Source organism: Lynx rufus, unplaced genomic scaffold (assembly GCF_022079265.1).
Source record: "Lynx rufus isolate CCGP_SWC_20201006 ecotype Redwood Valley unplaced genomic scaffold, mLynRuf1.p SCAF_7, whole genome shotgun sequence".
Lineage (NCBI taxonomy): Eukaryota > Metazoa > Chordata > Mammalia > Carnivora > Felidae > Lynx > Lynx rufus.
In genome coordinates, this window is record NW_025814889.1 from 6,227,863 (window position 1) to 6,249,107 (window position 21,245).

Consider the following 21,245-nt stretch of genomic DNA (forward strand, 5'->3'; position numbering starts at 1 on the left):
GAAGAGGAGGAGTGGAGTATGGCTCATTTCATCTGTCATCGTACAGAAAAAAAAAAAAAAACCTAGACAATTTGCTTTTGGGTTTTTTGTTGTTGTTGTTGTTGTTGTGTTATTGGTTTGTGTTTTATTTGTTGTGTTTTATTTGTTGTGTTTTTGGGTTTTTTTACTCATTTGAGTCATTGACTCGAGTCATTGACATTCGCCACCCATTCAGCCAGGGACCTTTTCCTGGGTCCTCATCCCCAAGGAGAAAGCCCGGAGTCATCTCCCTGCCAGCTGTGCCTATCAAAAACCCTCCCCGGGGAGGGCGACGCCCTCTAAACAAAAAACAAAGGGTTCTTTCTGTTCCTTTAAACACAATAGACAGAATTTGGCATCATCAAAAATGAAAGACTACCATACAGAGGGGGAGAAAAAAGAATCCCTTCTAAAGGCCATTAAATGCAAATTGCCCTCCTTGTTGCCAGTGAAAGGTCTCACTTAACACCTAAATTCGCCAACAGGCTTAGCCGGAGCCTCTCCCAGAATCCAGACTTCTTCATTGTTCCCCTGTTTGTTCAAACACCAGGCGAGTCTGGAGCCACTGATTAGCATAATCCCATCGGAGGTGGTGGCTGCTTTGCTCTGGCTAGAGGGAGTGAGTCGGGTTCGTCCCAGCCGGTACCCGAAACACTGGGACCCCAGTTACTTCCAGCATCGCTCCCTTCACATCCACTCGCGGGCTCTGATGTCAGATCCTTCTTGGACGCCGCTCCCTGGGGACTCATCGAGAATAAACACGGTGTCCCAGGCATTTCTCTGATCCATCAGAGGCTCTGTGTTACTCCAGGGATGGCAGGGGGTGGCGGGCGGAGAGCAGCATGGAGCCTCAGGGCTTTCGCTTGCCTGTTTCTAAGGGTTGGGCACTAATTTCAGTTCAAAGTAAGATTCGGACTCTGAAAGAGCTGGTGGCTGCCCGTCCCCACAGAAGCAATAAAAGCCACTGCTGCCCCCGCCTCTAGTTCCAAGAGGGCAGACACGGCCCCGGGCATGCCACGTCTATGCTGTCATCTCGGTGTCACGGGGATGCACGCACGCGACACACGCTGAGCGAATGACTGACAACAGTCCTGGCGTGATTTGTTTTCGAGAGAGAGACGGAGCATGAATGGGGGAGGGGGCAGAGAGGGAGGGAGACACAGAAGCCGAAGCGGGCTCCAGGCTCCGAGCTGTCAGCACAGAGCCCGAAGCGGGGCTCGAAGCCACGAACTGCGACATCGTGACCTGAGCCCAAGTCGGACGCTTAACTGACTGAGCCCCCCAGGCGCCCCTGTGTCTGTCCATCCTTGATTCGGGCCCCGCTGTTCGAATTTCATCCTGCTTCCAGTGGTAGTTCAGATGGGCCCTTGGAAACCATTTTTTGTTTCACGCCTTTATGTTGTATATACGGGGAATCTAATGTCTGAAGAGGTAAAGTTACTTATTTGGGGAAACACGCTACTCCGTTTTTACGGTATTTTACGTTGCGGATCTTTGTAAATTGCTTGTCTGTGACAGCATCGGCCCTGCCATGGACCCTAGCTTGTCTCTAACACCCAGAACATCTGAGTGGCCAGGATCCAAGTCTCCCTCCCTGTGTTGGCTAGCAGAGACTTGATACACTGTGGTTTCCCCAAATCTTAGATACCAGTTGATTGTAAGACCTGCATATAAGTACTTCATTCGGTACTAAGAAGAAAAGTACTGCATACACAGAAGTTTCTAAAAATTTCTTCACATTCAGGAAATGATGCTTTTATATGGCTTCTTAACGCTGTCATCGATAGGCCATCATGACAGCATCATGGGTGCCATTAAAAGCATCCACGAGGGGTGTTTGGGTGGCTCAGTCGGTTAAGCATCCGACTCGATACCTTGATTTCAGGCCAGGTCATGATCTCGAGGTTTGTGGGATCGAGCCCCGTGGTCGCCCCGCACTGTCAGCACGGAGCCTGCTTGGGATTCTCTCTCTCCCTCTCTCTCCCTCTCTCTGCCCCTCCCCTGCTCACGCTCTCTCCCTCTCTCCCAAAATAAAGAAAGAAACTCTGAAAAAGAAATAAAAACGAAAAGCAACGATGACACGGTTTTTGTTTGAAGACAAAACAAAACAAAACAAAAAAGTCCCGCCACTATTGTCTGGGCATTTTTTTTCGGACTCGCTCGCTTGGAAGGTGTAACAGGCGGCCCCTGGCATCGTCTCGGGCAGGGATGGGAGTCCTGTTCGCTCTGCACATAGGGGTCTTCCTTTAGATTCGCAAAGCACATGCCTGCTGTTTCGGGAGAACATAAGGAATCGCAGCCTTCCCTGTAACGACAAATAATTGTTTGCCTGATACCAAATGTGTGCCTCCTTCTGTCTTTCTCTGCACTGGATCTCGTCTTCATGCCAAATCATAGTGTCGTCTCGGAGACATTCTAAGCACCCATGACACCATTAAACACAAATGGTTGCTGCAATTCACAGAACGGGGTGGAAGTGGCCGAGATAAGGAGAGGTGTGAACGGGCTGGCGTGAGTAGCAGTGGAGGTGGCGTCCCTGGGACCCGCTGCCCGGTCCCGCCGCCACTGAAGGCCCAGGCCGTGTAAGTTGCAGCCTGCTTTCTGCCACATTAAGTGGGGGGCGGGGGGGGTGCACACCTTAGAAGTTGTAAAACACAGAAATAGCCCTAGCCTCAATCTGGGTTTCTCCTTGGGAGGTTCCTTGCTCCAGCTCCCGAGGCTGGGATTTGACATTCCACGCAAAACTTTAAAAAAAAAAAAAAAAAAAGGGACCGAAAACATCTCCCCCCCAAAAAGTAATCAAGGCAGGTGTTTAAAAAGACATCCATAAGCCAATACCAGCATTTCTCAATGCAAATCTAATCCACACTCGACTGAGGAATTTTAAAAGAAAAGAAACAAAACAGAAAATGCTAACCCCACACGCGTCGAGTGTGAACTTCACCCAGGCCGCGGGTGGTTTTGGAAAGCTCTCTGCGAGGTGCCAGCAGGCAGGCTGGAAAGGAAACCACGGATAGCGACATAAGGAATCTCTTAGATTTGCAGAAAGCCGAATTCCTAATGCATCTTACACACAACAGAGAGAGCATATATCATCCTTGGAACCGTCTGGATGCGGCAGCAGGTGGGGCTAGGGCTTACTTCATTTGGACATCCCTGGTGGGGGTACCCTTCCTCCTCTCCTTTCTTTCGTCTTTTTTTTTTTTTTTTCTTCTTTTCTGTCCCTCTTTTTAAAGTCAGGATGGCAATCTTGCTGCCCGGCTCTATTTTAGTCCAGCTACACACTGAGCTTTGAAACCTTTCAGACTGTGCTAACCCATGAATGCCCTATCATGCATAGAAAACAGACTTTCCAGGATTCTCTGAACTCAGATCCTGGCTGCAGATGTTGGGGCGTCCTCCGGCTCCTCCCTCCCCTGGGCTAGTCACTTCCGCTCTGCTCCTTGGAGATGTCTCCCCAGCCCCTACTGGCTCTGGTCTGGACGCTGGGGACTGCGACAGCTAGCCACCCCCCCGACCCCGGGATTCTGCGGGGTTCCGCGTCTCAGCCCAACGCTTGTTAGCTGCAGACCACACACGGCAGATCCGAAGGGGGGGGTACCTGAGCTCAGCATCAGGGACCACAGCTCTGGGAAATCCCTATCACAGTAGTCTTCTAGCACTTTCTGGGGTATATTATTACCTCCCGCGGTCCCAGTACTGGCGTTTGTCCATCAGCACGCTTGGGGTCCTCCATCATGAAAGAAGAGGTCTTTTTTGGGGGGGTTTGTTTGTTTGTTTGTTTGTTTAAATTTTTTTTTTCAACGTTTTTATTTATTTTTGGGACAGAGAGAGACAGAGCATGAACGGGGGAGGGGCAGAGAGAGAGGGAGACACAGAATCGGAAACAGGCTCCAGGCTCTGAGCCATCAGCCCAGAGCCTGACGCGGGGCTCGGACTCACGGACCGCGAGATCGTGACCTGGCTGAAGTCGGACGCTTAACCGACTGCGCCACCCAGGCGCCCCTAAGGGTTTGTTTGTTTTTAAAGGAGATCTTTTTATGAAGATCCGTCAGCCTCCTTATCCGCACCATTTGCACATCTCCCTTTTGTTCCTGTTTTTTGATTAGTTGATGTTTTCAGACTTACGAGCCCTGCAGCGTCAGGAGAAAGAAAGCAACGTGATTTGGAGAATTTCAGCCGGAGAAGCAAGCTCCGACCTAGAAATTGGGGGAATTGTTTCAAATTCATTCTCCAGGTGCCATCAATATATTTGCAAGGAAAAGAGGCGATAGCGTGCTCATTTTTCAAACTTCCTTTGAGCTTTTCACGGAGGAGATGCCGTTGGTGTCTCTGCATATTTTATGCAAATTTTGAGAGTATCATTTAGATAATGATCTGTTTCAGAGAATTAAATAATCACACACTTGAAGGTGATTCATTTCTGCACCTCTTCATGAGATCTTTAATCAGTGGTGAGTTTTTCTTTTTTCTTAATGGACTCAGGAGCACATTTTTCTTAGTGTAACTTTCTTTTCATAAGATGAGGAGACTAGACGTTGCCCTACCTATCACAAACAGAAAAAAGAGAAATCTATTACCTGAAAGCTGTTCTCCCTTCTCTGCTTCATACTTGGATGACTTTTCTTAACAAGCCATGGCTTTCAGTAGACTATAGTTCATGTGAAGGAAACACAGAGAGATATAGTTTGTCATGAATTTTCAGCAATCTATGAATTATACATAACGTTCTTTAAGTTAAAGTCACGTTAGACCGTATGCTGCTATCACAGATAGTGCAATATGTAGCTACTATCCGAGATCGAGCACATTGCTTAACCTCTTTAAGCCTCAGTTTCCCCATTTATGAAAGGAGATCTTTATAGTGTCTACCTCATAGGGTTTTGCGAAGATTAAAATGAAAATAAAGTATGAGGCTCATTGCTGGGCATTCAGTTAAGCAGACAATAGATGGTAGTCAGATGTTGTTATTACTACATTTTGTTCTCCCTCCCAGAAAGCTAGAAGTAAGAACAAAGTACAAACAGCAGGTTTTTCCCCGCTCTCACAATTTACCTTCCCAACTTTTGCCTGGGATCCTAAACAGAGACACAGAATTCACAGAGCGCAATTACCCTTTGAATCTGGATGTATTTCTGAAGTCAGGGAGGAAAATTCCTCTCCCCTCAAGGTCCTATTCTAGTTGGACTAAGAATCGAATTGACACGAGACAGATTCAAGGAGAAAATCCAATCGAACAGCATCTCTACTGGGAACCCACACAGATGTGGACATTCCCAAGACAGTCAGGCACGAAGAAGGATATACGTCATTCTGAACTAAGGAGAAGGGAGTAGGGGTCTGGCACTTTAAAGAGAAAAAATGCAGTTCACGGGAAAATGAAAAAGAGTCAATGGTCGGTAAACGAATGTTTGCTGGGTCACGCAGAAACCACGGGGCAAAGAGACCTTGATCCAAGTGGCCTCGCTAGGCTCCTCTCTGTCCAGCATACCTGCTTCCTATCATCATGCAGCTATCCGTGATGGTAGCTCTCTTCCTGGAGCGGGTCCTCTGTCTAAATTCCTTTCAGGCAGTTGAGCGAAAGGTGAAGAGCTTTTCCTGAATCTGCTGGGTCTTGGTTGCTTTTAACTCAAAATAACTCTTTATACCAAATGGTCCATCTTGGGGCGGCCAGACCTTGGCCCTAGGCAGTCTACAAACCGATTTAATGGGGTAACCGGAGGTTTCCAGAGACTTGGGAGGCTTCCCTTCTGTGAGCTCACTGGCGCCCTCTTCCACATCTCAATCTCTAGAACTCTCCAATAGCCATGCACTTGACCTCCTCCTAGTGCTTTTTGGTTTTTAAGCATTATTTTACACGTCCACCTTAAAACATCCCAGCGGTATGTCTGTGTTGACCAAGAAAGAATTTATGGAACATTTCAGCCAACAGGCACTTTTTTTTTGGCAATTAGAATTGTGCTTCCGAAGACACACACTCAGGTAGAAGCCGGACTCATGTCCTGAGGGAGACGAAGGGTGGGGGAAGGGTTACGTAGGCGAAAAGCTATGAGTGCAGCTGTCCTCTATGTCACACAGGGATTGACACTGAATTGACTGGAATTGGTTGGGGTAATACACAAATGAGGAATTGAAACTCGCCCAGTCTCCTGGGCTCCTTTCAAAGGTGAAGGAGGCCGTTGAGTCAGGTGTCATGGTGAAGACAGAGTTAAGCCCGGACTGAGGGTTTGCAGCTGGCTGGAAGGTTTTTGAAAAAGTTCACGGTTTCTCTGATGAGGATGTGCATAACCCCCCCCCCCTTCCCTTACGGCCTCCTGACACTTATTTTAAAAAGAGACACTCTTGGGGTGCGTGGGGGGCTCAGTCGGTGAACCGTCCGACTTCGGCTCAGGTCACGATCTCACGGTCCGTGGGTTCGAGCCCCGTGTCAGGCTCTGTGCTGACAGCTCAGAGCCTGGAGCCTGTTTCAGATTCTGTGTCTCCCTCTCGCTGACCCTCCCCTGTTCATGCTCTGTCTCTCTCTGTCTCAAAAATAAATAAATAAATAAATAACGTTAAAAAAAAATTAAAAAAAAAAAGAATCGTTTCTGCCATTCCTTCTCTGGCACCTGCTGTTATCCCCGTAACAAGGTCAAAACCGACTTATTAGTTCCAAGGAGGCAGACACACAGCTAAGAATCCCTAGATTTTTTTTTTTTTATCTTGAAGTTATTGTGTGTTGCTATGGGGATGCAGCCCCCCTGCAATATCCTTTTTGCTCTCCGGCGTTGGCAAAAAAAAAAATAAAATCGGCACGTCTTCCAATGCTTGACTTGGGCCTTGAGTTCGTTCCAGCCTCTTCCGGGTTCTCACCTGGAGGCATCGCCCTGCTGGCAAACGTAGACCCGCTTTGGTGTTTCGCCTGCTCTTTTCCTGGTTGACATTTCTTGAAACTGACAAGCCGGGAGGTAACAGAAGACCAGGGAAGCAAGTCTTGGAATGTCTGAATCAGAGAGCGGAGTTAATAAATTCACTCAGAGGAGAACTCCCTCGTAACCAAGAGCTTCTATTTGAGGTCGAGCCAACTCTGTGTTCTCCTGAACGGTTAACAGCGTGACAGGGAGGAGTACCCTTTCTCTGTAGGAAATGAGTGTGGCTTCCAGTGGCCTAATGCGTCCCCACGCGATGACATCTGTGTTCCTATTTAAAACTCAAGGGTATACCACCTTTTTTTTATCGGAGCTGTTAGCTTTTAAAAAATACTTAAAAACCAATCAGCAACTAAATTGCATCTGAAGAGCTGTTTCAATTATAGAAGGGAGGCAGTTCTGCAGCAAAGTATTTAAGAGCTGCAAAAATTAATGTGCATTTTAATGCTGATTTTCAGAGTATAATACACTTTGTAATTCATTTAAATGTATTCTGGGTGCTCCATTCTAGCTTCGGGCCCAGCAGTAGTCCTTGAGACATCATAAAACTACATTTTAAAAGTTTTTTTTTTTAATAGAAAAGTATTTAAAAATCTAAGAAAGATAAACTGAGTGAAAACATAATTGGTCAGCATCTGAATACAGATGGGTTCTCTTCCTTGAATAACACCACTTAAAAGCACTCCCGCGGAATGATTTCTACCCCAACCTGCAGTGTGGGTCATAGCACATAAAAACCTTATCTAATTGCCTTTTCTCTTCTTGCCACATTTCGGACACAGCCTCTAAACTTTCTAAGAGCCACGTTATTCATCGGAAGCTACTGACGTGGCAGATAAATCCAGTAGAATTAGTGCCTCCACGGATGGCGTGTTTTAAAACCGAGTTAATCAAACATAAACGTTCCGCCCAGAGCAATGGCAAGCAGTACATATGTCGACAGCCCAAAGGAAGGGAAGTCAGCAAAGCAAACAGCTGCTTTTGCTCAGCAGTTTCCAACACCGAGCTTTAATGGATGTGCAGGGGGAGGTGGGAGCCACCAGCAGGGAAAAGAGGTGCGAGGTGGGCATGCCAGCCTGGGTCACCTTTCTTCTGCAGGCTCCCACAAGAAATCAGGGGAAGGACGAATTGCAACCAGAGGACATTAACGATGGGAGAGCCCCGGGCCTCACCTCCTTCACGCGCTTCACCCTTTCGCACGGCAAATGGGCCAACGTCGCCAAAGGCAATGACCACAGACTCATGGAAAGAACTGCTCACTGCCCACAACCCAGGTTTCCAGCCTTCCTACCAGCCCACGGTGGGCTCGGAAGCTATACTGCTGTGCTTTGTGCCGTCGCCATCTTGAGGCGAAACGCGCTCGTACTTCCTGGTGACTTCCGGTGTGGTAATGGGATGATTTCAGGCTTCAGTGGGCCCCACGTCCAGCGTTCTTTGTGTTTCATTTGCTGGAGCTGCATTGTAATCAGTGAGTGATGCCAGTCTCTGCCTTCCACCGACTCCTCCTTCCAGAAGCTTGTTCCTCTCCTTCCCTGAAGTCAGCATGGCTGCAAATTGAGCCAACCGTGCACCCAACAGAAGCTCCTTCCCCAGCCCACCCGGTGGGCCTCCCTCTTGGGAACAGTGGTGATGTTCTGGGTCCTGGGCAAAGGTAAGAGAAAAGGCCATTCATTTGTTTGACAAGCGTTTACTGAGCACTTACTATTAGTACGTATTTAGGGTTAGAAGGAAATGAGTGACAGGCTAGCCGCAGCTTCACGCATCAAAGAGGGTACAGTCCAATGGATTGGAAATATCTGGGGGCTCCATGTTGCTTCCCTAACAACAAAGATGCCTCCGGCTTTAGAAGAGTGGTTCCAGGGTTTAGCTGAACTCAAAAGCTGCAGTTGGCACCGGAGTTCGGAATATGGCCTGAACGTCCCGTGGGGACCGCCTGGCCCAGATCTCTAAAAGGAGGAAAACAATAGCGGAGGGACCTAAAGAAATCTCAGGCTAACTCACAGCTGGGCTCACAGGCTGCTGTGGGACTCTGGTTTTCTGAACTCCGGATTACATTTAATCATCTCTGCTGGGTAACTGGAGGCTGTACAGTTTGCACGCTGAGCCGTTACGCCACCGGAGCCCTCGTCCTGAGCCCCAGAGGCCCCTTTCCCCACACAAACCTAATATTGAGGTTCTGACACAGCCACGGTGCTCCCTGGCCACGAGACCCCCATCTCTAGGCTTTCTCTGAGGAAGCCATTGGGTCTGCTTCCGAGACGGACACAGTGGTGACTTTCATGTAAATACCCACTGCTATTCCTGACGGAGCTGGGAAACAGAGAGAGCTATTTATAAGCGTCCTGGTGGCGGTTGCCACAACGAGGAGGTGAGGCTGGTTTCTGATTCATGCCTTCTTCTAGCCAGCTGTCCCCTGTCATTTTACACATGCCGGCATGACATTTCCCTCCAGCCAATTTAGTCCTGAAAAGTTTTGTTTCTTTTCACACGTGAATGATAAGAAAGTCTTTGACTTGAATCATCCCTCGCCCCTCCTGAAACTGTAATTTCACGGGCTCCATCTAATTCGTGCACGAGTGTCTCACTGAGCTATGGGGAGAGGACGCAAACGCTCTTTATGAAGGCTTGTATGGCTTACTCCATGGAGCGTCTTCTGTGGGGTTGGGTGGGAGAATTTAATTAAGAATTTAGGAATAACTGGAATCTGGGTGACTCTTTTTTAAAATGAGCGTTCCTTTGCCACATTTTTGAGAGCTAAAAATACAGCCAAAGGATGTACTTGGAGCTGGTTGAAAGCAGACTGGAAACCAGACAAGGGAAGGTGAATCCAATCATCTACATGTCTCAAGCCAGCCGCGTACCCAACAACATGAAACAGAAAGTCACCGGGAAATAAAAACCTGAATAATGGAATGGACGGACTGACGCATGTGGGCAAGAGGTAGACACATTCCGCATCCTCCAGAAACTCCAACTGTCATAAATCATAATAAGTCTCCAAGATTCTCTGGAGATTCAAGGCAGCTGGAGCTGGCCTCATGAGTGCCAGCCACCCCCCCCCCCCCCCCCCCCCCCCGCTCACCAGTCCATTCCTGTGTGACTCTGTACATGTCCCTGTTCACACTGCCTGGTGGTGGCGGGTGGCGGGACTTTGAGGAAGTGAAATCATACATCTTGAAACGGGCTGAGGAGATAAAAATGAAAGATATTCTAACTGTGGCATTCTTTCAGTTATCTGAAATAAACCTGCCATCCACACAGCAGAAGTAATATTTTAATTTCAGACCTGAAAGTGAGAGAGACGGGGGGGGACCAGGGTACAAAGAGCGTGTCCCAGAGTAACACGCGACCCACATCCCTGCCTTTCTCAAGGGTGCTCAACCGATCCTCACTGCATAAATAAGCAAATGGATTAATGGATGAGCCCTGAGGAGGGGGATAAGAAGAGTGTTGAGAAGTTTTCTGAAAGTGGAAGAACTTAAATAGGACTCGTCAATACCCAAGATGGCAGGGACAAATTTCTTCATTAAAGTGCTAAGAAGCCCCAGATGGCTCTCACGTTTTCTTTGTATTCTTAGTTATTGAGATGGAGTTAGAAGCAAATGAAGAGGACACCTGCCAGAAAATGCGAAAAGCCCAGAAGATGCACAAAAAATCATCATGAAGCTCTGTGGCACCTCCAAAAACACACTGAAAACTTACCTCTTTTAAATGGCAAAGGATTTCAAGGACACAGAAAAACACAGAGAATGAAATCCATTAAAGGTAACATTTAAACAAAGCCTCAAGGATAGGAGTGAAGCTCTTGTTTTCTGTACTTAATCCTTACAACTCTCCCTTTTGAGAAATAACCACTTTTAGGAAATCGAGGTTAATCATCCTAGGAATTTCTTAAAAAACGGACCCTACTTGCCGACGTATGGGTCCATCAGTTTCACATTGTTCTGCATCTTTCTTAGCCTTTTAATAAACCCTGCCATATACCATACATATCTTTCTCTAACTTGCTTTTCATACTTGTGTTTGGGGGATTTATCCCACGTTATTTCTGTAGCCCAAGGTAATTTATTTTATTTTTTTATACACAATTTTTTCTAATGTTTATTTATTATTGAGAGACAGAGAGAGATACAGCACGAGCAGGGGAGGTGCAGAGAGAGAGGGAGACACAGACTCCGAAGCAGGCTCCAGGCTCCCAGCTGTCAGCACAGAACCTGACGCGGGGCTCGAACGCACAAACTGTGAGATCATGACCTGAGCCGAAGTCGGACGCTCAACCGACTGAGCCACCCAGGCGCCCCAGTCGAGGGTATTTTTCTATTCTAGTGATAGAAGAGAAGGAAAATACACAAAGTTGTAGATTACAAAATATTGGGTCGTGATACAAAATGTAAGGAACGTGAAATAGAGTAATCCTGTAGAGTCTGGACCCAGGGAAGAGTGTCCCATGGAGGTGACACTGAAGCTAAGGCAAGGAACCGAGAGGTCACTGCGTGAAGACTGACACGAAAGGGCATGCCCCCCAGAGGCCTGGGTGGACGACCGGAGGAGGCTCAGCACACTGAGAAGGGAAGTTGGGGTGTGGGCGGCCTGCTCCCCACAACCACAAGGCTGGGGCAGGAGCACCGGTGAAGAAGTCGTACATCAAGCAAACTTTGAAAGAATATATGTTCTACATTTCTACTTTAACAACCCGGGGAAGCAAAAATAAGATAAACACAGAGAGGGAGGCAAACCTTAGAGACTCTTAAATCCTGAGAACAAACTGAGGGCTGCTGGTCGGTAGGTGGGTGGGGGGATGGGCTAAATGGGGGCTGGGCATTGAGGAGGGTGCTTGTTGGGATGAGCACTGGGTGTTCTATGTAAGTGGTGAATCACTAAATTGTACTCCTGAAACCAATACTACACTACCTGTTAACTAACTTAGATTTAAATTAAAAGCAAAGAAAAGCAAAGCAAAGAAAAGAGTAAAATGAAATAAAACAAAATAAGACAGAATAAAATAAAATAAATCAGAGTAAAGCTATGGTCTCTATCTGAGACAAAGTCATCAAAATACCAGTGGCAACTAAATTTAATTAATTATTATTACACATGCGTTGCTGCACCGATGACCCTTGGATGGGCAATAAAATAAACATAAATAATTTATAAATGACTTTTTATTCATTCCATCAGACTTGTTTTGTTGGCTTTATTTCAGTGAAATCACTTCTGAATCATTAAAATCTGTATTTACATAATTTGCCTTGCAGCAATGATCTAATGGATTAAAAATAAAATATATTTTCACTTAAGGTATATACAATTTAAACACATTTTCATTACAAACATAAAGTAAACTGTAAGAAAAACTGACAAATTAACCTTTCCAAAAGGTTTATTTTCCTTCTAAAGTGATTAATTATAAATCAGCATCAATATATTTATTCCAGAAAACAAAAAAGAAAACATATTTATTGAAAATTATTTGTTACGATGAAATTTTAAAATTTCATCTTTAGGAAATTTAAATAAATCTTGCAAAACATTTTTACAAAAATAAAATTATTTGCAGTTCAAGATTTGGATGTACACCTAGTTGCTAAGGTATGAATTTGTATCCCTTTTCATGTGACATCTAGACCTACATTGTTTTCATTTCTTATTTACTTTTTTAAAGTTTTACTTATTTTGAGAGAGAGGGAGAGAGAGCACAAGCAGGGAGAGAGGCACAGGGAGGGAGGGAAAGAAAATAAGAAAGAGAAAGAGAAAGAGAGAGAGAGAGAGAGAGAGAGAGAGAATCCCAAGCAGGCTCCAGGCTGAGATGGGGCTCGATCCCATGACCCTGCTGATCATGACCTGAGCCAAATCAAGAGTCAAGACGCTTTACTGACAGAACCACCCAGGTGCTTCTAGACCTACATTGCTTTTAAATATATGGTTTATTATTTTATCATTATTCATGTATGGTGAGACCATCAGATCGGGAGACAATGGCCATTGAGAGATGACTCGATATACTCACAAATTCCAAGAGAAGGGGCGATCACATCACACGGGGCCATACAGGGCGGCACCAGGGTCGGTCAGGATCCTGAGGGAGGAGGGGAAAATGTGAGCCACAGCCTTTATTTTGGTTTCCACGAGGCAGGGTAAGTTCTCCCGGAATAAAATACGATTTAACAACAACAAAAAGCCAAGTGAAATAAAAAAATGAAAGTTCAACTTGCTTATTTATAACCTGAGTAGAGCAAGTAAGGTTGCTGTGAGAAAAAAAAAAATTATAATTAAGTGAAAAAAAAATCTGATCAGGCATCAAAACCTTTTCAGATTTATAAAAACACCTACAGACAACAGCAGTGTATGAGACAGAAGCTGGTGTTTACAAACATAAGTGTAACCAGAAATAATTTGCTCAGAATGCTTACAAGGCTGAGACCTTGTAGGACAAGTCGCTAGAAAATAGATAGTTCGTGGTGTTTCCTCTCATAACTGATGAGAACACAGAAAGCTGTATTTCTTCATGCTTTCGGTTAGAATTTTGAAATGGCCAAAGTGTGATAAAAACTTTTGGACATAGCGTATCATGCCTGTGATATCAGCACACGACGTATTATATGTATTGAGATCAGTGTTGAAGTGTGGAAAAGGTTAATGTGCACTGGTCCAAATTAGTAAGCTGGAGTGCAGACAGACCCGGATTCTGGAATGTTCACAGTCAACGCTGGACTTCCCTAGTACTTAGATCCAAGATGGTAACAGTTTGCAAGGGCATTGCATTTAGACATTTGTTAGTTAACTCATTCATCCACAGAGAACTAAAACTTTAAAAATGCAACAATGCGGGGCACCCGGATGGCTCAGAAGGTTAAGCGTCTGACTTCGGCTCAGGTCATGATCTCACAGTCTGTGAGTTCGAGCCCTGCATCGGGCTCTGTGCTGACAGCTCAGAGCCTGGAGCCTGCTTCAGAATCTGTGTCTCCCTCTCTCTGTCCCTCCCCCGCTCACGCTTTTTCTCTCTCACTCTCCCAAAAATAAACATTTAAAAAAATTTTTTTAAATGCAACAACGTGAACACTGTCTGCCTATAGGCCTAATGTCACAGACACTTCATATTTATTGGACTCCGCGTGGCAGCGGGCTATAACGTGGAGCTCAGAGGGGTTGGCTTTGTCCTGGTGACTTTTATTAATTGTTGGAAAAAATAAAGACGCGGATGCAATCCAAAGAAAAATGTCACCACATTTCAACAGCAAACAGCGAAGACAGATTTAGCCTTTCAGGTTGGCACTGACCGGTCCCTAAAACCTCACACTCTCCAAAGCTGCTCGCGTGTGTAACTTCGTAAGGAGTGATAGATCCCACTTTCCTTCCCCGACATCCAACTACTGAAACGAAAGTGAGACATTTCCAAAATTAGACATTTGAAGACTGAACAGCAAAAAAAATAATAATTCTCAGTTTCAAACTTTACGAAACGACTGTTTGATTCACGCTCTGGTGTAACACTCGAAGTTTGGCTAAAAGCTGCCCATGGACCCCCGTGGCCGGACGCAAAAAGAGCAAAACATCACAAATATCTCGAGAGTAGCTACTTTCACCAAAAACAAAAAACAAAAACAAACAAACAAAAAAAAAAACAACCAATCACTGCACGGGAATCTCTCCACATTGAGAATGCCTACATTTGGCATTGAACAGCTGGTTTTCATTATGAAACCGAATAAAACTAAATGTCACTCCCTGTAAAAGGGCTTCAGGTTGAGCACAGAACGCAAGACTTGACATGGTCACCTAAGCACACACGCACACACACAAAAACAACAACCAAGCTGTCAGGTTTCTCTGCCCTCCCCCAAAGCGTAAGGGAGGGCGACATAAAAATACAGGATGAAATATGAATTTTAAAGTGTACTGACAGATTACTTCGCAGAATCTTTCTTTCGATGTTTCAATTTCGAGTTGATAACGCGATCTCTACGTATCACGCATAACTCGAGTGCGACCTTACAACAACACATCTGGAAAACCAGGGCAAGACTGAGGGTATTTCTGGCAGCCGATTTTTCTTACACCCAATCCATCTCGCTGGTTTATTTTGACCTCCCGGGCCTTGTAGACACCTAAGGGTGCGACCTCGGCACTAGCTTGCGTTTCTCGCGGACAGAAGCTCTGGTAGCGAATTGCTCAGCCGAGGTCCTCCGTTTGTTCGTCTATGAGTCATCGACGATGTCACAACTATTTCTTTCCGCACCTACGGTCTACCTGGCCCTGTAGCGACCGCTGTCGGTACAAAGTGCAGACAATTCTTGCCTCTGGGACTTCAGAGCCAGAGCTAAGTTCACTAAATGTTGGAATTGCATTGACGGGCCGCCTTCGTCCTACCCTGGCAGAGCGAGTCCTGGGTTACCTGATCTATGGAACCCCGAGACGTCAGCCGTGATGTAGAAGGTAATATAACAGCGCATAAAATGCATCCCCAAGAGAAAACTTACTCCTGTCTGCAGGGTTTGATTTGCAAAAGCATCTGGCACAAAGAGAAGCATCAAGGTTTGCGTGCAGGGCGACTAAAATTTAAGTCCCTGAAGCTAATTGGTAAATTAGCAGACGGCCTCATTCACCTGAGACCCCCCCCTTCCCAGGCCTCTGCTATTTTGCTGCGGAAAGTAAGCTTCTCCCAGGAGACACAACTGGAACATACAGACGTCTGGACAAACCTGGCTTTGTCTTCGCTGACGTGCGAATCTGTTTCTGTCTTTGTTACCGCGTTTGAAACCCAATGCTTCTCGTCCTGGCAAGTTCAGCCCCACGCGGTTAATCCAGTGGGCGGAGGTACGTGTTCCCCACACAGAAACTTTTCCTTAGGTTAATTGTCTCCTAAGACACGGCTGGGGCTGGGCTGATGTCACAGGACGAGGAACCGAGGCCCCCCCGGCTGAGCTGCGGGCCCTGTGCTAGATTTAAAGGCACAGGAGAGAATTCCAGATGGCCTACAGGGCTTTGAGGCGGAGAAGGCACATCTGGAAGATAAATGTGGGCAATCTCACAGTCCCGTTTTAAGAAATACTCAATTTCTTATCTTTAATTAACAAAGAGGTAGATGCTTTCATATTCCGTAACTCTTCCGGTATTTGAGAAAATCGTCCTTCTTCCGCTATGTTAATCGATGTAGGCCGGCTGCATTCTTACACAGTTCAATGCTATTTTAATAGCATTTGATTGAGTGCCTATTGTATGCAGGGTCCTGTAGACAGGCCATCCCGGAGGCAGGAGAGCACCTAAAAAGGTTTTCCATCAAAGACAGAACGAAGAATGAATAGAATTTATGAAAAGGTGAGGTTCAAAATACAGGCAATTTGATCAGCACGTTCAAAGGAGTAAAGGAATGAAACACCATGGTGGGCAAAAAGGAAATATGAATTGTTGGGAGCCTGGGGTAGCAGGGAAAGGGGAAACTCGGGGCCACCTGGGAGCTGAGACTAAATCCAGTGGGTCTGGGCTCCAGTCATTGTTCAAGGGAGGCCTTCCTTCTCATTCATGGGGGGGGGGGGGGCTTTGAAACAATGTTTTCAAAACTGATTTTTTCTGGGCAGCACAGCTGGTGATTTAGATTTAGTCGGTGTGGGCTTGGGCCCTCCCTAAAATTCCCTGGGGGGCTGGGAGTGAGATGCCCCCACCCCTCTACAAGCCTCGCCCGCGTCAGACCTTGTGGGGGACGGAGCGGAAGGTGTGGAAGGCAATGAGGAAAGCGGGGCCATTCATACTCAGCTGTTGCCCACGCCTCGGGGCACTAACAACACACGGTCTTCACGGTCGTTTCTATTAATATATAAAAATGGCATGGGCACCTTAAAGTCAAGCCCCCAAACAACCCAGCCAAGTCGGAAGGTGTCCCGTCCAACAGGGGCAGTGGGAATCGAACCTTCTTTCGGGAGAGGAGGCATTCTCTGACAGGTAGAGTGGCAAAAAAAAAAAAAAAAAAAAAAAAAAACAAACACAAACCAACAGTTCCAAGTGTCATTTTCTTCTATTATCCATGTTTGTTCACGGGGAAAAGCCAGCATCTGTAGGCTGGGTTGGTTCCAGAACACTCCCACGCTGGATCCAGCTCCCAAGGGCAAGGGTAGCCAGGAGCCCACAGTTCAATGTTCTCAGGGGATCTCATCCATGACGTGAGGTTCAGCAGCAAAAGAGTCCACACCAAGGCAAGTTCTGGAAACTGGCGTGGAGCGGTCCTCGGTCACTATCCAGAAAGGGTGTCGTGCGTCATGAGAACACATTTACAAGGACACGGAGCGTCTGCAGAGCTCCGTTCAAATGGGCTGAGTTAGGGGCGCCTGGGTGGCTCAGTCGGTTAAGCGGCCGATTTCGGCTCAGGTCATGATCTCGCGGTCCGTGGGTTCGAGCCCCGCGTCGGGCTCTGGGCTGACAGCTTAGAGCCTGGAGCGTGTTTCAGATTCTGTGTCTCCCTCTCTGTGACCCTCCCCGTTCATGCTCTGTCTCTCTCTGTCTCAAAAATAAATAAACGTTAAAAAAAATTAAAAAAAAAACAAATGGGCTGAGTTATACCCATCCTCACAGGAAGACAGTCGAGAAAAGGCGTGGACAAGGTCTGGCCCCATCTGAACTGGACAAAGGGACACGTGCTTGCTGCCAGTGGCTCAGAGGGCGAGACACGCACCTACACGCACCTACACGCACCTACACGCACCTACACGCACCAGGCTGCTTGCGGTTTCCGTCGCATCAGGACCCTGCCCCGCCCTGGGCCCCACGCATCTCAGGTTCCAGTCTGTCCCTGCTGCGGACAGAACAGGTGCCTAAGGTCTCACGGACACCGCAGCCTTCCGGTCCTCTGTGATTCCAGATGAGACGCTGAAGGAAGGGAAGAACTCGCGTTCCCTAGTATTGAGAAATTAAGTGGCTTTGGGGACAGAGAGGGGTCCCTAATATTTTTAACATCAAAAACCTTTCATGCAATCGTGTGTAATGTCCTTCGCTCTCCAGTGAGCTTTTGTGGCTGGTTTTCACAGCGCAGCTCCCTGGGGCCTTGGGTTCTTTCTTCCCCACCCCCACGCAGCCAGCCTTTGGCCAAGCCGCATCGGTGTCGGTACCTCTGGTGGGAATGAGGAGAACTTGCGTAGGAGGGGCTGGGGGAGAGCTGAATGAGCCCTCAGCGTGTGTCTCCAGTGAGTTGAATTCTGGTAGGTTCTGACCTCTTCTCTAGCGTTTTGAACAGAATCATCTCCTGCTCACAAACTTGGCTTTGTTTATCAATGAATAAGCCACTTTTCAGCCTCCAGTCCACGTAGGAAACCAGAGTCGCCCAGGGCCCAGGACAGACGGGGCAGAGCACAACATTTGCACAGTCTCCGCCCGCACCCCCCGTCCTCCACAATGGGCCATTGAAAACGCGTCGTGCCTTGTGTTAGCAGCGCCGGGGCTTGGGCCACCCAATAAAAAAGAACGGGCTGTTCTTTAAAGATTCCTTTTCTCCATCTTGATCGGGAACGGCATTCCAGGCGGTTACGGTCTTTTGTGTCGCCATTTAAACATTCATTTTTCTCCCTCTGCGCCGCCCCCCCCCCCCACACTGCATAGATCTTGCCTTGATGTCAGACACACAGGTATCCGTTCCACTGTCTGTTTGTAGAGGTCGGCTCTAAAACTTAAAATACAATAGACTCTCCACGTGGTGAGATCACAGTGGCCCTTGCACGAATGTCAGGGAAAGAATAGAATCTTCGCTTCTTTTCTGAGGCTGCTGCAGTCACACTTATGGGAGGGTGGGTTCTCAACAAGCTCTTAATTTGAATGGGCTGTTTATGTTCTGTTTACAGGAGGCTCTCCGAGGTCTGCTGTCCGCTAACCACGGGAGAGCTGGACTCAATGAGTCCCTTTCTTTGCACTAAACGTGCTTCGTGTCAATAGTTCCCGGCCTGTGCACAGTCGCAGCGCAAGGAGTAAGAGCTTGTGCTGGCGTGAAATAAACCGGACCCCGGCCATCTCCATCACCTCAAGCAGAGATGGATTCGTCGATTCTGTAGATAGACGGGCACCTTCTGGAAGCCCGGGGAGGGGCCTCTGCGCAAGGAGTGCCCGTACCTGCAGACCTGCACCTGCCCCCGCCAGACCCTCCAGGCTCCGGGCCCAAGTCTGTGGGGCCAGGAGCTTCCGGATAATTTCAGAACCTTGTGTGGGATGGCTGCCCGTATCCCCCGCTTCTCAACTGTTCACCGGTTGAGAGCTCCCAAGGGGAGGAAACGTCACAAGATGTATCCCTTCACCGGCTCGTAGATACTCTCATCAGAAACCACTCTTCATAATAGGAGAGGGGGGTCATAAAGCCGAATCAATAAAACAGGCAGGCCGAACAGTATCAAACGAGAGGGGAAGAGAAGCCAGAAACCCGGGGTCGGCTGGTAGGCTGGAAGTTGGAAGATCGTATCAGGGAAGACATTGATGCCAAAATGTGGGAGTATATAAAAAGCAGCAGCTACAAGAGAAAACGGATGGCTTGCAAATTACCTGCACATCCTTTGACACTCCTCCCACAGGAGGTGAACTTTAATTTCTTTTTCCGAGACTAGGGGTCAGCCTCCGTGACGTGTCCGTGAGGAAGAAAATGCACAGAAGTGATGCTCTGTGACTTCCGTGGCTGGGTCTCTGTTGTCTCTCTCGGGACACTTATCCCGGGAGCCCTGAGGCACCACGCTGCAGAGATCACACAGAGGCAGCTATGCCTGGGTGGCCCCTGACCTCGGAGCCCCCAGTTCCTGGGGTCTAACCATCGCAGGTGCCAGGAACGTGTATCAGCCTTCGTTTTTTTTTTGCCCCAGCTTCAAAAGGCGGAAGCCTAAAACAAAACAAAACAAAAAAAGTGGAGCGAGGCAGAAGCAAGCTACCCCCGCACCCCAGCCCCGCCCAGGAGATAACTTCCTGAGAAACGTACATTTCGTTGTTTTTAAGCCACCGAGTAGGGCAGTGGGGAGGCCGCGGTCCCTGTAACTGACTGCAAGGGAGTGTGATTAAATCAGCAAAGGTGCAGGAAAGGGTTGAGAGGAAGGAAGATCTCTCTGATTCAAGATGATTTGATTCTTTAAAAAGAATTTTTTGGGGCGCCTGGGTGGCGCAGTCGGTTAAGCGTCCGACTTCAGCCAGGTCACGATCTCGCGGTCCGGGAGTTCGAGCCCCGCGTCGGGCTCTGTGCTGACGGCTCAGAGCCTGGAGCCTGTTTCCGATTCTGTGTCTCCCTCTCTCTCTGCCCCTCCCCCGTTCATGCTCTGTCTCTCTCTGTCCCAAAAATAAATAAACGTTGAAAAAAAAAAAATTTAAAAAGAATTTTTTTTTACACATTTTATTTTATTTTTTGAGAGACAGAGGCAGAGCACGAGCGGGGGAGGGGCAGAGAGAGAGGAAGTCAGGGGATCCAAAGTAGTCTCCGAGCTGTCAGCACAGAGCCCGGAGCGTCGGACGCTCGATCGACTGAGCCACCCAGGCGCCCCGAGATGATTTGGGTCTTTGTAGAGATTCGTGGCTGACAGCAGGACTGTGAAAAGAAAAATTACATCGCTTGTCCCTTTTTTTTTCTTTTTTTTTTTTTTTTTTTTGCTAATTTCAATATCACATACAACTTTAGAGAATCACATAAAAGACACTGACACTTCCAACGCCTGGACCTTATAGTTGGTTTCATTTTTGGGGATGTTTCCTGACCTCTTCCTGAATTTCTGCTGCCCTGCTTTTCTCACTTACCTGTTGACCTCTTTGCTGCCGGTTTTCTACCCAGTCTTCAGTGGTCCCAAACCCCGCTTCCATCTGGCCCCAGATTATGTGCCCACATGATGACATGTGAACTCTGTTTCAAGGGTTGGCCCAGTGGATGTGGCTGTGTGCCCCCAGCTTGGACTGGCCCCTCTACCCCGTCCCCGGGGCCTCTCTGATTCCCTCAATAGCCACAGCTTCTCAAACTCCACCATGCGTCAGAACCACCTGGAAATCTTGCTCGTTAAAAACAGTCCAGGGTCCCAACCCCCCAAAGGTAGGTGTGAGGTGAGGCCCGAGAACTTACATTCTAGCAGGCTCCGAGGTGCAAAACCTTGTCACTTTTCCCAGCCCAGGCTTCTCACCTGATACTGGATTGCTCAAGGCCCAGAAGTCATTCATCTGGGATAATTCAAATGGCTCTCCTTACCCAGGAATGTGCTACAGGCATACCTGTCATCAGGCTGACGCCCTTTCAGCACCGGCAATGGCTTCTTCCATAGGAAGATTCCCTCTGACCTTCTGGAGCCTCGATTCTCACTACTGTGCGTCCTTTCCTGTGCCCTAAGCGCA

At 47.5% G+C, this 21,245-nt stretch overlaps 1 long non-coding RNA gene across 2 annotated transcripts; it reads right to left on the reverse strand.

The window, feature by feature from the left end:
• Nucleotides 1–4,520: 4,520 nt before the first annotated feature.
• Nucleotides 4,521–19,712, reverse strand: LOC124502616 (uncharacterized). Of its 2 annotated transcripts, XR_006959945.1 has the most exons (4): nucleotides 19,437–19,712; nucleotides 12,934–13,002; nucleotides 8,099–8,567; nucleotides 4,521–4,669 (listed from the first exon to the last, which is right to left on the reverse strand). It is a non-coding gene; the product is annotated as an uncharacterized LOC124502616 (long non-coding RNA). The 2 variants fall into 2 exon arrangements; XR_006959944.1 differs by lacking the exon at nucleotides 4,521–4,669 and having other exon boundaries at nucleotides 7,785–8,567.
• Nucleotides 19,713–21,245: the final 1,533 nt, after the last annotated feature.